Source organism: Bactrocera oleae, chromosome 3, assembly GCF_042242935.1.
Source record: "Bactrocera oleae isolate idBacOlea1 chromosome 3, idBacOlea1, whole genome shotgun sequence".
In the NCBI taxonomy this organism is placed as follows: Eukaryota; Metazoa; Arthropoda; class Insecta; order Diptera; family Tephritidae; genus Bactrocera; species Bactrocera oleae.
In genome coordinates, this window is record NC_091537.1 from 76,094,564 (window position 1) to 76,106,842 (window position 12,279).

At 32.6% G+C, this 12,279-nt stretch overlaps 1 protein-coding gene and 1 long non-coding RNA gene across 4 annotated transcripts in view; one reads left to right on the forward strand and one right to left on the reverse strand.

Moving 5' to 3' along the window:
• The window catches only part of C1GalTA (Glycoprotein-N-acetylgalactosamine 3-beta-galactosyltransferase 1), a 38,981-nt gene that overhangs the window by 11,027 nt on the left and 15,675 nt on the right, over positions 1-12,279 (reverse strand). The window contains exon 1 of one of the 3 annotated variants that reach the window (XM_070106908.1): positions 9,272-9,293. The exons of 1 other annotated variant lie outside the window; for it this stretch is intronic. The gene's annotated coding sequence lies outside the window, so the exon portion shown is untranslated. Of the gene's footprint in view, positions 1-7,948; positions 8,396-9,271; positions 9,294-12,279 lie in introns of those variants that run through there. One more of the 3 variants, XM_036376541.2, reaches the window with a different exon arrangement.
• Positions 6,253-7,177, forward strand: LOC138855980 (uncharacterized). The gene is made up of 2 exons (XR_011395123.1): positions 6,253-6,794; positions 6,862-7,177. It is a non-coding gene; the product is annotated as an uncharacterized lncRNA (long non-coding RNA).

Below are 12,279 nucleotides of genomic sequence, written 5' to 3' on the forward strand. Positions count from 1 at the left end.
TTGATAAAACGCCACAAGCCAACAGTTCCATCAGAATTGCAGTTGGAAGGCAATGTTCATCAGCCAGAGCGAGCTACTTCACGAAGATAAGCGAAATGCAACACTAAAAATAGTCCAACACGTACTGTATGGCAATGCAGCACCTCTTTGTATTCGCAAAGATAAGACATGCTCTTTAGATTTTCGTTAAAAAAAAATTAAATATACTATATATTCTCGCAGTAAATGCATATGTAACTTGCTTCTTATGTACCATCTCATACCTTTTTGTTTTGATTATTTTTTATGCCCACAGTCACGATGGTTAGTAAACTAGCCACAATATTCCTCAAAAGCCTTCTGTGCTATTTTTGTAAAAAAAAATTGTTTTCTTTATATTTAAACTAAATATCCATTTGTTTCATTAATGAAGTCATCATATTGAAACTGTGGCTGAAAGAGTTAAGCAAGGTTATTATTTTATGATGAAGGTTGTTGTAATAACGCTTATTTAAACTCAAATCGTGACAATTAGGTTCTAATACAGCGAAGCCAAATGTATATTATGCTGAATTTACAAAAATTGTGTTAAAATAACACGAAAGTACGTGCCACAACATCAATGGCAATAAACGCCAAGACTTGTTGAGAAATTGATGTGAATGTTGAGGCAGCAGATAATGTGGCAAGCTCTTCTCGCTTGCAATAACCATAATCTGGTTATATCATACACGAGTATACGAATATGAAAATAGTAAAAATAAATCATGGTGAATTGTCTGAAAATTAATGAAATTGATAAGTTATCTAAGGCGTATCTCAAATGTAAGCAAATGGTGTTAGTAAAGTGATAAAATATAATATTTACTAAATCTAACCGGGAAATAAACATCATAAAGGTTGAAATATAGTTATTCTAGTTTGTAAACAATTAATAAAAGCATTTCTAATATACAAAACGTCTGTTATTTTTTCTCCTACGCTATATCTAAAAATGCTTTTCAGACACTCTTTTAGGGCTGGAAATTTATTTGTAATAACACGAAAACATGCTCGAAAACTGAGGAGATTTCTAATTAGATTTCCTTCAAAAATTACGGGATTACATAACAATTTGAATTACTGCCACAGCGTAATAAAATATTTCACATCACTGTAGATGAATGTTGAACCACTATTTACATTCACCGCGGTACCATAACCTCGATCGACTCTGGTTGGTTTGACATGTTGTGAACCAGGTTAATATCATTTATTCATTCTGGGCAAATTCTAAGCAGTGGACCAAAGCTAGTGCTCACTGAGCCAGTAACAACTGTTGCCCCTATAATTAAGAAGAGTGTGGAAAATTTCATGCTGGAATTCTATTGTTTGTTTTGTTTATTAAATACTGGAATTTCTTTTAAAACGCCAAGATGACGTTTTCTTGTCTAAATACAATATTTTACCAATTTTAGCTGTAAACACATTGAGAAATGTTTCATTTTATTTTTTGGCAAATTCATACATACAGTGCGTTCAACAAATAACGTTTTTCCTTTGCGCGAACATTTCGGGGAAAACAGTTATTATTTTGTTGCAAATTAACACAAGTTCAATTACGATCACTGGTATGCATCAGTAAATCGGTCAGTTTTTATGATATTCTTAACGTGTCACGTCGTGAAATAAGAAAAATTAACGTTCAATATGCGAAACGTTTTGAAGCAGTCTTTCTAAGGAAGAATCCTTAAATTCCAAATGGACTATTAAAAACTGCCAACTATTTAAATACGAGTTGTACATTTGTGAAGAGGTGGTCTGACCATTATGTGGAAACAGGAAACATAGATGACAAGCCAGGAAGAGGAAAGAATCACGTGACTCGTGAAGCTAAAAAAAATTTGTTTTGAAAGAGATTAGATTTATCACTAAATACAATACGGATATATACAGATAGACGCAAAAGCACTGCATCAAACCCTACTTTTAAAAACACAAACGAGTGTTAAACACCCCCAAAAGGTGCAGGTTTATGGATGCTTCTCTGCTCATGGATTTGGGGTTTTGAGATGAAAGTGTATAAAAGCTGTTTACTGAAATCAACTGAAATTTTTTATGACAAGAATAACGATGATTGAATACTGCAAGAAGGCAATGATTCGAAACATAGGAGTACAGAGTCTACTCAATGGAAACAAGAAAATCATATTGTTACTTTAGATTGGCCAACACACTAACCAGACGCCAACCCAATAGAGAATGTTTGAGCTTTAATGAAAGCCAAAATATCAAGAAAACATTTAACGTTCACAAACGATTTCAATCGGCTACTCCAACATACCTGGAGGTCGCTTCCTGTAGCACATACGAAAAATTTAACTGCAAGTTGCCATTAAAAAAGACAGACAATAATAGACAACGCGGGAGCTTGGAGCAAGTATTAAATAAACGTCAGCTATAAGAAAACAATGTACTTTGTATAATTACAAAACTTTTCCCAATAAAAGCTGCCTACACTTTGGAAAACGAAATTTTATTTTTTGATCGCACTGTACATGCCAAAATATTCACAATTGCATACTGTGGGTTTAAACTTTTGTTAGGTCAATCATTTATTTATTAGCTCTGGCATATAATTTTGAAAATATATTGTGTATATTATACAATAATAAATTGAATTGTTTTTAAGCAAAATATCGTGACCAGAAATGTTTCTGTATTTATTTATACCAAACTTTTTTCCTGAAGACAATTCTTTGAAAGTTGATACGAAATTCGTATTTTATTTAGTATTTAGTAGGTTCCAGTAAGGTTATTATATACTTGCATATATAGCCTCATATTGTATTAAAACTTTTAACTACTTACATACTTGTATATCTAATATAAGTTTACAAACAAAATTAATTATCAATGAATTTGCGAGAGTTGTCTGTTTGCTGTTGTAAGTATTGTGAGCTAAATAAAAGTGTACATAGAGATAAATCACGATAAGTGTCTGAAAAATAACAGGATTGATAAGTTATCTAAGGTTATCTAAGGCGTAGCGCAAATGTAAACAAATAATTTCTGATAAAATACTGAACGACAACACACAAGTAGTAGATCAAAGGTGTCAAAATAGAGTTTACATTTGTTTTCATTTTATCGATACTAGACTAAAAAGTGTTACTAAACCACCGAAGTAAACTAAAAGTTCTTTTTAGCGCCAACCTTTCAATTTTGACTTGCATTGGTAATTTTTCAACCGCAATCTCTAAGAGGTTAAGTTTAGAATACCTTGTTGAAACATCTCTGGTGTAACTTTTTAGGTCTTATAAGACTGTATTCTAAAGAGAAATGCACATTTTTGTATATATATTAACTTTTGATTCAAAACAATGTGCGTTGTTTTCGCACAGTGAAATGAAATTACAAATATAAATGATCAGGATGGCGGGACGAGTTGAAATCAAATCAATAACTAAATGCGTCTGGGAGATGAAATTTTGCATACAGGATGACACAAAAGGGCTTTATAAGAGACGATGGGCGTGGCACCGGCCATTTTTAGGTGAAATCACATATCTCGGGTTCTGCGCGACCCGATGATGATTTCAACCAAACTCAGTTATTCTTCTAATAATTCTATGTTATAGTGCGAAAATGGACGAAATCCGACTACAACCACGCCTACTTCCACTATGACACAATTTTAAATTTCATCTGATTTTTTCACATTCGGGGTATAACGGGATAAAACTTTGCACGAATAATGCCTGTAAAGGGTACCACCTTATGACCTAACATCCAAATCAAACCAAAACTGTTCAAGCCCCTAAGCAACGAATATGCCTATAGTTGACATTTTACCGAAAATATCGGTCAATTTATAAGATATATAATTGAAATTCGGAGAGAATCCTTTCTTGATAATAGTATGTCTGAATGGTTTGAATCGGGCAATACTTATTTTAGCCCCCATATACGTAAAATAAAGATTTTCGAACTTCCGGGTGACTTTATAACACATATATCCCAATATGTGAGTTATCGCAATAAAAGAGTGTGTGTTTTTCTAATGCTTGTATATACATGTGCCTAAAATGAATAACATTGGGCGAAAACTTGAGCTAGCTCCCATTTAATTAATATCAGCAATTTCGAACATCCGGCTCACTTTACTCCATATGATTGGTGATGGTATGTGAGGTACCTTAATGAAACCCAGGGAGCATTTTATTAGTATGTGGCATGTTAATGATGGTATTGGCAAAAATATATAAAATCGGGTCGATAGTACCGCCAACTCCCATATACCACTTAAATTGATTTAAGTTATTCTAACAAGTTTTATACCGAATATGTCGGTGAGTGAGTATTATTTATATATAAAATTGTTTTAAAATATGTACTCGAGTATACCTGAGCAATGTCAAAATTAGTGCAATCAGCCCGTCCCTTACTCTATCCCAAATATACCCCATAACATGTTTTCCGTTTTTCCACCTGTCTTTTAACCGTTTAGGTTGGTCAAAATGTGTGATATTTACATGAAATTAAATAAACAAGTTTTCTTAAAAATCATGTGGCTTAGCGCTAATTTAGAATGGAATTGGTCTATACCTTGCCCTAAACCTCATATCCTTAATCTAATAAATTTCGATCCACTAGTTTACGTTTTTCACATAAATTCAATATATTAAATCTAGCCTCTTCGATCGAATTATTATTACTATGTACATATGTATATTTCATATGAACGCGTTTTAAATATATAATTTAAGCTGACGTGAACTAAAAGTTTATGGCCTTCAATATAAGTCAAGAAGTTACCATATTTGATTGTAATTTATTCACGATTTAATGGGATAATGGATGTTTAATGTATATACCCTGAACAGGGTATATTAAGATTGAAGTTTGTAACACCCAGAAGGAACCGTCGGAGACCATATAAAATGTATACATAAATGATCAGCATGATGAGCTAAGTTGATTTAGCCACGTCCGTCTGTCTGTATATATGCAAACTAGTCCCTCAGTTTTTAAGCTGTCGGTCTGAAATTTTGCGCCTGTCCTTTTCTCATTAAGAAGCTGCTCATTTGTCGGAACGGCCAAGATCAGATCACTATATCATATAGCTGCCATGCAAATTGAACGATTGGAATCAAGTTCTTGTAAGGAGCAGTTGTATTTGTGAAGAGTATTTATTATACATTTGGTGCAAGATAACGAAGTTAACGTTTTTTCTTGTTTAATATAAAGTTTTGTCTACACCTGTAGGAATTTCCCGGGCTTTGAATCTTGCAAATTGCAAGAGTATAAAATGTTCGGTTACAATCGAACTTAGCTCTTCCTTATTTCTTTTTAATTCTTAATTATATGTTTCGGAGTAGAATTTTTCTTTTTAATTTTTTTTTCGGTAGTTGGGATCAAAAATTTATTTTTAATTTTTTATTCCGGTAAGTGGGATTAAAGTTTTTTGTTTTTTCAACCCAAGATTTGTAGAATTAAATTATTTTTTTTATTTGCTAATCCGGTATGTGTGATTGAAAACAAATTTATTTAAATGTTGATTCCATTTATTTTATGCAACCCTTATTACGTGCCATTTTATGCAATTTCACTATTCTAGTCTTTTACTTTTTTAAATTTTTTCAAACATAAAAATCTTTCCCATCTACTGTACAGTCTATTCTACTTTTTCTCTACTACTATCTAAGTCAAAGATTAGAATATTATCATAAATCATTACTTCCTCATCACACAATTTCACCACCTAAAATGAGTTTTCAATCTTTCAAAAGAACATAATTTTGTTTCCTTCTGGCATCTTCGATCGTATATACCATAAAACGCTATAAATGTTTATATTTCGATACTGCGAAAGCTTTGTTCTAACATTTCTTAAAGCGTAATTTTTTTTAATTGCATGCGAGATATAAATATAAATTTACTATGTATGTAAATATGTATTTTATCAAGTTTATATTGCAATAAGTTTTAATGGAGTACACAGTCGTAAGCATGTTACGAATAGCGTTCTACACACTTGAAGTTTTCTTATCAAAAAAAACTTATCGCCTTCAAATAATAAGCAAGAAAACATTTCCTTCCGACGCTGACACACTACTTTATAATTTGATTATTTTTAACACGTGCAAATATCGGTGAACATATGTACGTACATATGATGATACGATCGTTTCTTAAACACTTCCGCTAGTAAGATATATAATTTTGCCCCTTCGCATATAGAAATGCAGCGAAAGCCAATTAAAGCGAACATTTCCGAAAAAAATAAGACTAACATGCAATAATTTGATAAAGACGATGCACTAGTAACTCAGTGGTGTAGAATTATTTTCTGTTCTTCTTTCGTGGAAGGAATTTATTGTTTTATAAAACAAACAAAGCAAACATCACATATTTTAGTGCTGCTATTAAAATTTCGGAGAAGAGTTTTGCTATAATAATAGCTAACCAAAAGGCTTATAGGATTTGTTGAGATTGTTCCAGTGTTGGGGTCTGGTAGGATTTGTTGCGGCAGTTTAATGACGCTGAAAACATTTTTTGGAACAATATTGACTTGTATAAACTATCGTTGTACGTACACCTTAATGTTGATACATATTCAATAAACGAGTTAAATTTGAGTTGGTTTAAAATGCTTTGCAAACCTCAATTACTACAAATCCACGTATGATCTCAATGTCTCTTGGAAAACAGTCAAACAGTTGCCCGAATGGCTGACAGGGAATTTGATATCTGGAAAAAAATTTCGATAAACGACGAGTTGCATTTTACCCTGTTTGGACGCGTAAAATAATATGTGCCTTATTTAAAGAAAAGTAAGTAACTATTTGGTATTTTGTTCGTATCAAAACCATCATTCTGTCTCATTTTTCAAAATAACAGTCGATGAATGGCGTCATGTGACACTGCAAGTTATAAAGTTTTAAGTTCTGCAACCAAAATTCCCTAGACGTCTGATATATAAAGGAAGTAATGGCCACCCAAACTTCAGATTTGATTCTATCCTATGCTTTTTTCTTCAATATAGTTTAGATATATGCCCGGCATGCTCGAAAAAGTAAGAAAAAAGACAGCAAAAGAGCTCATTTTTGCTTCTACTAATCAAAATCACATGTTAATTTCAAGAAATTGTTCAAATAAATTTTTATAATTTTTTTTTTTTTAAATTTATTAAATAAAATTGTTTAAAATATGATAATTTTCTTTGAAATCATTCAATGTATATATAGCGACATAAGTGATTGCGCTCACTGTAAAAATAATAGAATTTTAGACTGTAAACAATAATTAATATATGCAATGTTAGTATAGCAGCTCCTCGCAATAGCTCATTCTGTATTTGAGATACAGCACACGAAAGGACAACGGAAAAATAGACATTGGAGCCTTTTGAGGTGAACACTATTAATTATTGTTACAATCACTTACTATATATTCGGATATATTATTACTCTGAATAGGAAATATTAAGTTTGCCACGAAGTTTGTAACACTCAGAAGGGAACGTTGGACGTGACGAGCTGTGACGATTTAGCCATGTCCGTCCGTCTGTCTGTATATACGCAAACCAGTTTATCAGTTTTTGCAATATCGATCTAAACTTTTGCACACGTAAAAGGACTCTTTCTCTCCAACAATTTGTCGGAACCGCTGATATCGGACCACTATACCATATAGCTGCTACACAAACTGATCTATCAAAATTGTTTTTATAACGAACACTTTTTTATTTGACATGATATCTTCCTGCAATATGGCATGTATTATTGTACAAGGCAACGGTACAATATTTGAACAAATTTTTTAGATTGCACCACCATAGCATATAGCTGTCATACAAACTAATCCATCAAAATAAAGTTCTTGTAAGGAAAATTGAACCTGTAAAGGGTACAGTAGCTTCGTTGCAGCCGGAGTTAATGTTTTTTCTTGTTATTATATTTTTCGGAAAACTCTCATTTGAACTTACGTGCTTTTCAATTACATTCTTAGGGTGGATATTTTGTATAATTATTCTTTCTCTGTCAATTCATGAGCCGTAAGTCGCGTTTTATTTATGATTTTTCACTTCATTATTTATTAAAAATTCACGCAATTGTTTATATAAACAGTAAAAATGCATCGCATAGTTTTATACTTGCTGTTTTGGACTAAATTCACTTATTGTTCACTCGAAGCAAAAAAAATTTACATAATTCTTCACTTTGCGAAAAGTTGTCAACACCCCAAGCGTTATTGCTGAATGAGACGCTGACTAATAAAATTATAGGCAAACACACGTTTTTTCCATAAAAAATGGTAAGCAAAAACCCAAGTAAGATAGATATTATTGCAATGACACTATCTTTCAATTTTAATCATATTTCTTCTCTTACAAAACGATATGCAATCAGACATATGTATGTATATAAGTACGTATATATGTGCCAAATTATGCATATAGGTATAATAGAAGCGTCTTGTATAGCGCTATTTAACTACATTACTAATTACTTTGTTGCTAGTAAGTAACTTTAGAATTTTCTTTCACACAATTCACTAGTTAGCCGATAACTTGCGATTGATTTAAACAAACCGAGGGGAGCCCTAAAGCGAACTAACGATTAGGCGTACAACTCGAGTAAAGAATGCCACACTTTATCGTGTTTTATGAACGAACTGAAAAACATGTGTAATTTCTATTTTCGCTTTCAAATTCCGTTATTAACAAAAACAAATTGTTACGAGGGTGACCACTTCAATTTTGGTTTTCGACAATTGGAATTGGTCTGTAAGTTACAAAGCGTAATCAATATCTGAAGTTATTCATATATTTATATTATGTCAAAAATCTCGAATTTTAACGAAAACGGGAAAGAAAAATGCATAGCAGATGTCAGATGTTTATTGTTTTTAATTTAAGGGCAGCTAAGCTGATTTGCTTAATTTCGGGATCGTCTCTATATATAATTACAAGAAAAATGTTTTTTTGGATTTCTCAAAAGATGGCACTGTAATCAAAATATCTTATTTGTGTCGCACTTTGATTCATACAAGTATATGTATTTACTGATAACGGCAAAGGAATATGTTTGTAAACTAGTATTCTGATTATTGGTCCTGTTTGTCTCATAAGCAAGTTACCTATACATTAATTATGGCAAAATAATGACGAAAAAAAACCGAATTATTACCAAACGTCGAATTTAAAATGAGGTAAGAAAACATTGGACCTATTTTCAACATCACAATAGATTTCCCAGAGTGAAATAGCTAATATAAGTGGTTACCCACGTATTTGCTGCATACTCACACCCACTAAAAGATGCGATAAACTATACAATATACTTTGAGTTTGAAACGCAATGACGTTTGCCCCCACGCTCCTGAACAGTGGCGTCGATGTCGCAGAACTGTCGTTATCACTTCCATGGCTGAGGACTTACTGCGATATCTCCTGCGAGCACTAATACTCAACGTTTTCGGCTTTTTGACTGCAGCTATTAGTGATAAGACGGTCGTAAGTAATGCTCTCGTGCTTGAGCGCTCGTGCTTGAGCACTAAGCATTGAGTACTCCCTAAAACATAGCTAATTGCATAGGCATACGTACGGGTTGGTGTTTGATGTGCTATCAGTTTGAACTATTCAAATTATTCAGAAAGGCTCTCAAATTACTTGTTGGTGCGTGAAAACGATTTTGTGCTGAGCATTGCTTACGATAGCTCTTTGAGCGTTTATGCAAACGATAATAATAACAAGTAAGGAAGAACTAAGTTCGGATATAACCGAACATTTCATACTCTTGCAACTTGCAAAGAACAAAGGCAACACCTTGAGGTTTTTGCCAAACTTTATATCAAAGTAAGGAAAGTGTCGCCGTAATTTTATCCATTTAAGGAAAGAGAGTACACTGTTATTAGAAAAATATTCTTCCTGAATTTCATTTAATTTTGACCAATAGATTCGGTATAAAGTGAACCGGAGGTCCAAAGTTATATATATTGAGAACACTACTTGTGCAAAGTTTTATTCTGAGAACGTAATTGATGTTTGATTTGTATACTATAAGGTGAACGAATCAGACGGAATTTAAAAGTTTGTTATATGGAAATTAGATGTGGTTATCATAAGATTTCGCCCATTTTCAGCATATAATAGGAATTTTTGGGTAATCTCGAACACCAAATTTGGTTGAAATCGGTCAAGTACTTCCTAAGATATAGGATTTCACCTAAAGGTGGCCGGTTCCATGCCCCATGTCTACCCCCCTTGTTTCACACCAGATTCTATAAAGCCCTCTCATGCAATATCGGGTGTAAAATTGTATGTCTCTGACGTATTTGGTTATAAATTTATCGCTCTATAATAGTTTTCAACATAACCGTTTTATGGTGAGTGGGTGAGGTTATTATCCGATTTTACGCATTTTCACAAAATTTGAAGAGTTGATAAAATTGCTTTTTCTCAGGAAGCTAAGTATATATATTTTAAACGCTTTGGAAGATATGTATATTAAAACATTTATTCGCTTGCACGGACGGACAGACAGTTACCCGAATTTCAACTCGTCTCGTCATCCTATCATTTATATGTACATATATAACCCTATATCTATCACGACTAGGTTTAGGTGATACAAACCATCGTTAGGTGAACAAAACTATTATACTCCGTAGCAACATGTTGCAAGAGTATAAAAGGAAGAAGAATTTTCAATCACATCAACCGTAGTTAACGTTTTTTTTTTCTTATTTTAGTATTCAGTAATCTCTGGAACAATTAAAATAATATTTCTTTTATTCAATTGAAATTTATTTGTTAAATCGCCGTTGCCATTAATTTCCACACAACTGTACACTTGCATTGTGGTAAAATTATGCACATATTAGCAATCTAAAATTGTAGCAATTACACTTTTAACGAGTTCGAATAATGAATAATGTGTATTAGTGCATTAGTAAAACAGTAATACTTTGCCACACAAATTGCGAAAGTTTTAAATCACAATTTACTAAAATATTTCAATTAGAGCGACCTACATCATAAATATGTTTTAACGACAGTCGGGTCTATGTAACCGGAACGGGCTCGGGGAACCAGCCAAGGACTATCAACACGACAATATTCCTCAAAATTATTTAGAGAGTGTTTTTGCCTAGACCCAACCGGACAAACGACGATATTATTTGGATCCCAGGTTTTTTAATAAGTCACACTCTGACAGTTGTCAGCTTCGGGTTAGAAATACATACATATGTACATACATCAGACATCTACAAAATGTATTGTTTTACTCAATGAAAACCTCTCTTGCCGTTTTAAAGCATGCCCTCAGAAACAAAGATGTCGTCAAAATTCTAGAAATAGCTAAATACTACCAGTGGAAGTGAATGAGAGATTGAAACATCTTCACCAAAGCTATTTTCTCTAATGATTTAATACGTTTATTTTTTATCAAGGCGGTGGACGTGATTTAATTAGAGTGTTAGAGAAATTTCGAAGCTTAGTATGGAATATTTTATAGTCAAATACGCGAATTATTGGAATACTTTGTTCCGTAAATTGAAGCTTTGATAGTCGAAAATTTCCTAGGTAACAATAATTCACCAATTGTAAAGAAATTTTGTAAATAATGCTGACAAGCTTTCGGACTCTTGGAGTACATATGAGTATCAAGTTACACTATCTCCTCCTACTAAATTTTCGAATAATTATGGAAATTATCGTGATGGATAGAGAGAGCGGTTTCACTAGGGTACAAAAGTGATGAAAGTAAGGTATTAAGGTTGATGGGACCGTCTTATAATGGCAATTAACCGCTGGTTCTTAAAAGGTGATTGTCAACGGAAAAATTAGTAAAGCAATGCTTATAAAGTGTGTTTTATTGAAATATAACCTATGTTTTGACATTTTTCTCTCTGTTTACTTCGATGGATCCGTATTGTTCAACACAAAACTGACATTTCAAACATAAATGTTGTTTTATTTCATATTTTCTGATTTTTTGTAATGTAAAATGTAAATACAGATTTAAAATAAACAAGCGCATATCTTAGAAAATTATTGACAGTTTCATGATTCGTTAGCCCAAATATAGTATATCCAAAATAAATAACATCGTTATATTAATAATCAACCTTTGATAAGAAAGGCAAGCAGCGAGTGAAAATAATTTAGTAGCCTTAAAAGCCACTTGGGTGGTGAGAAACTTTCCGACACTACAAAATATAGTTAACTTACCGCTTTAAAATTATCTATTTATTTTTAACATTTAGATATACATACATATATGTTTCGTGCGAATTTAGAAGACGTGAACT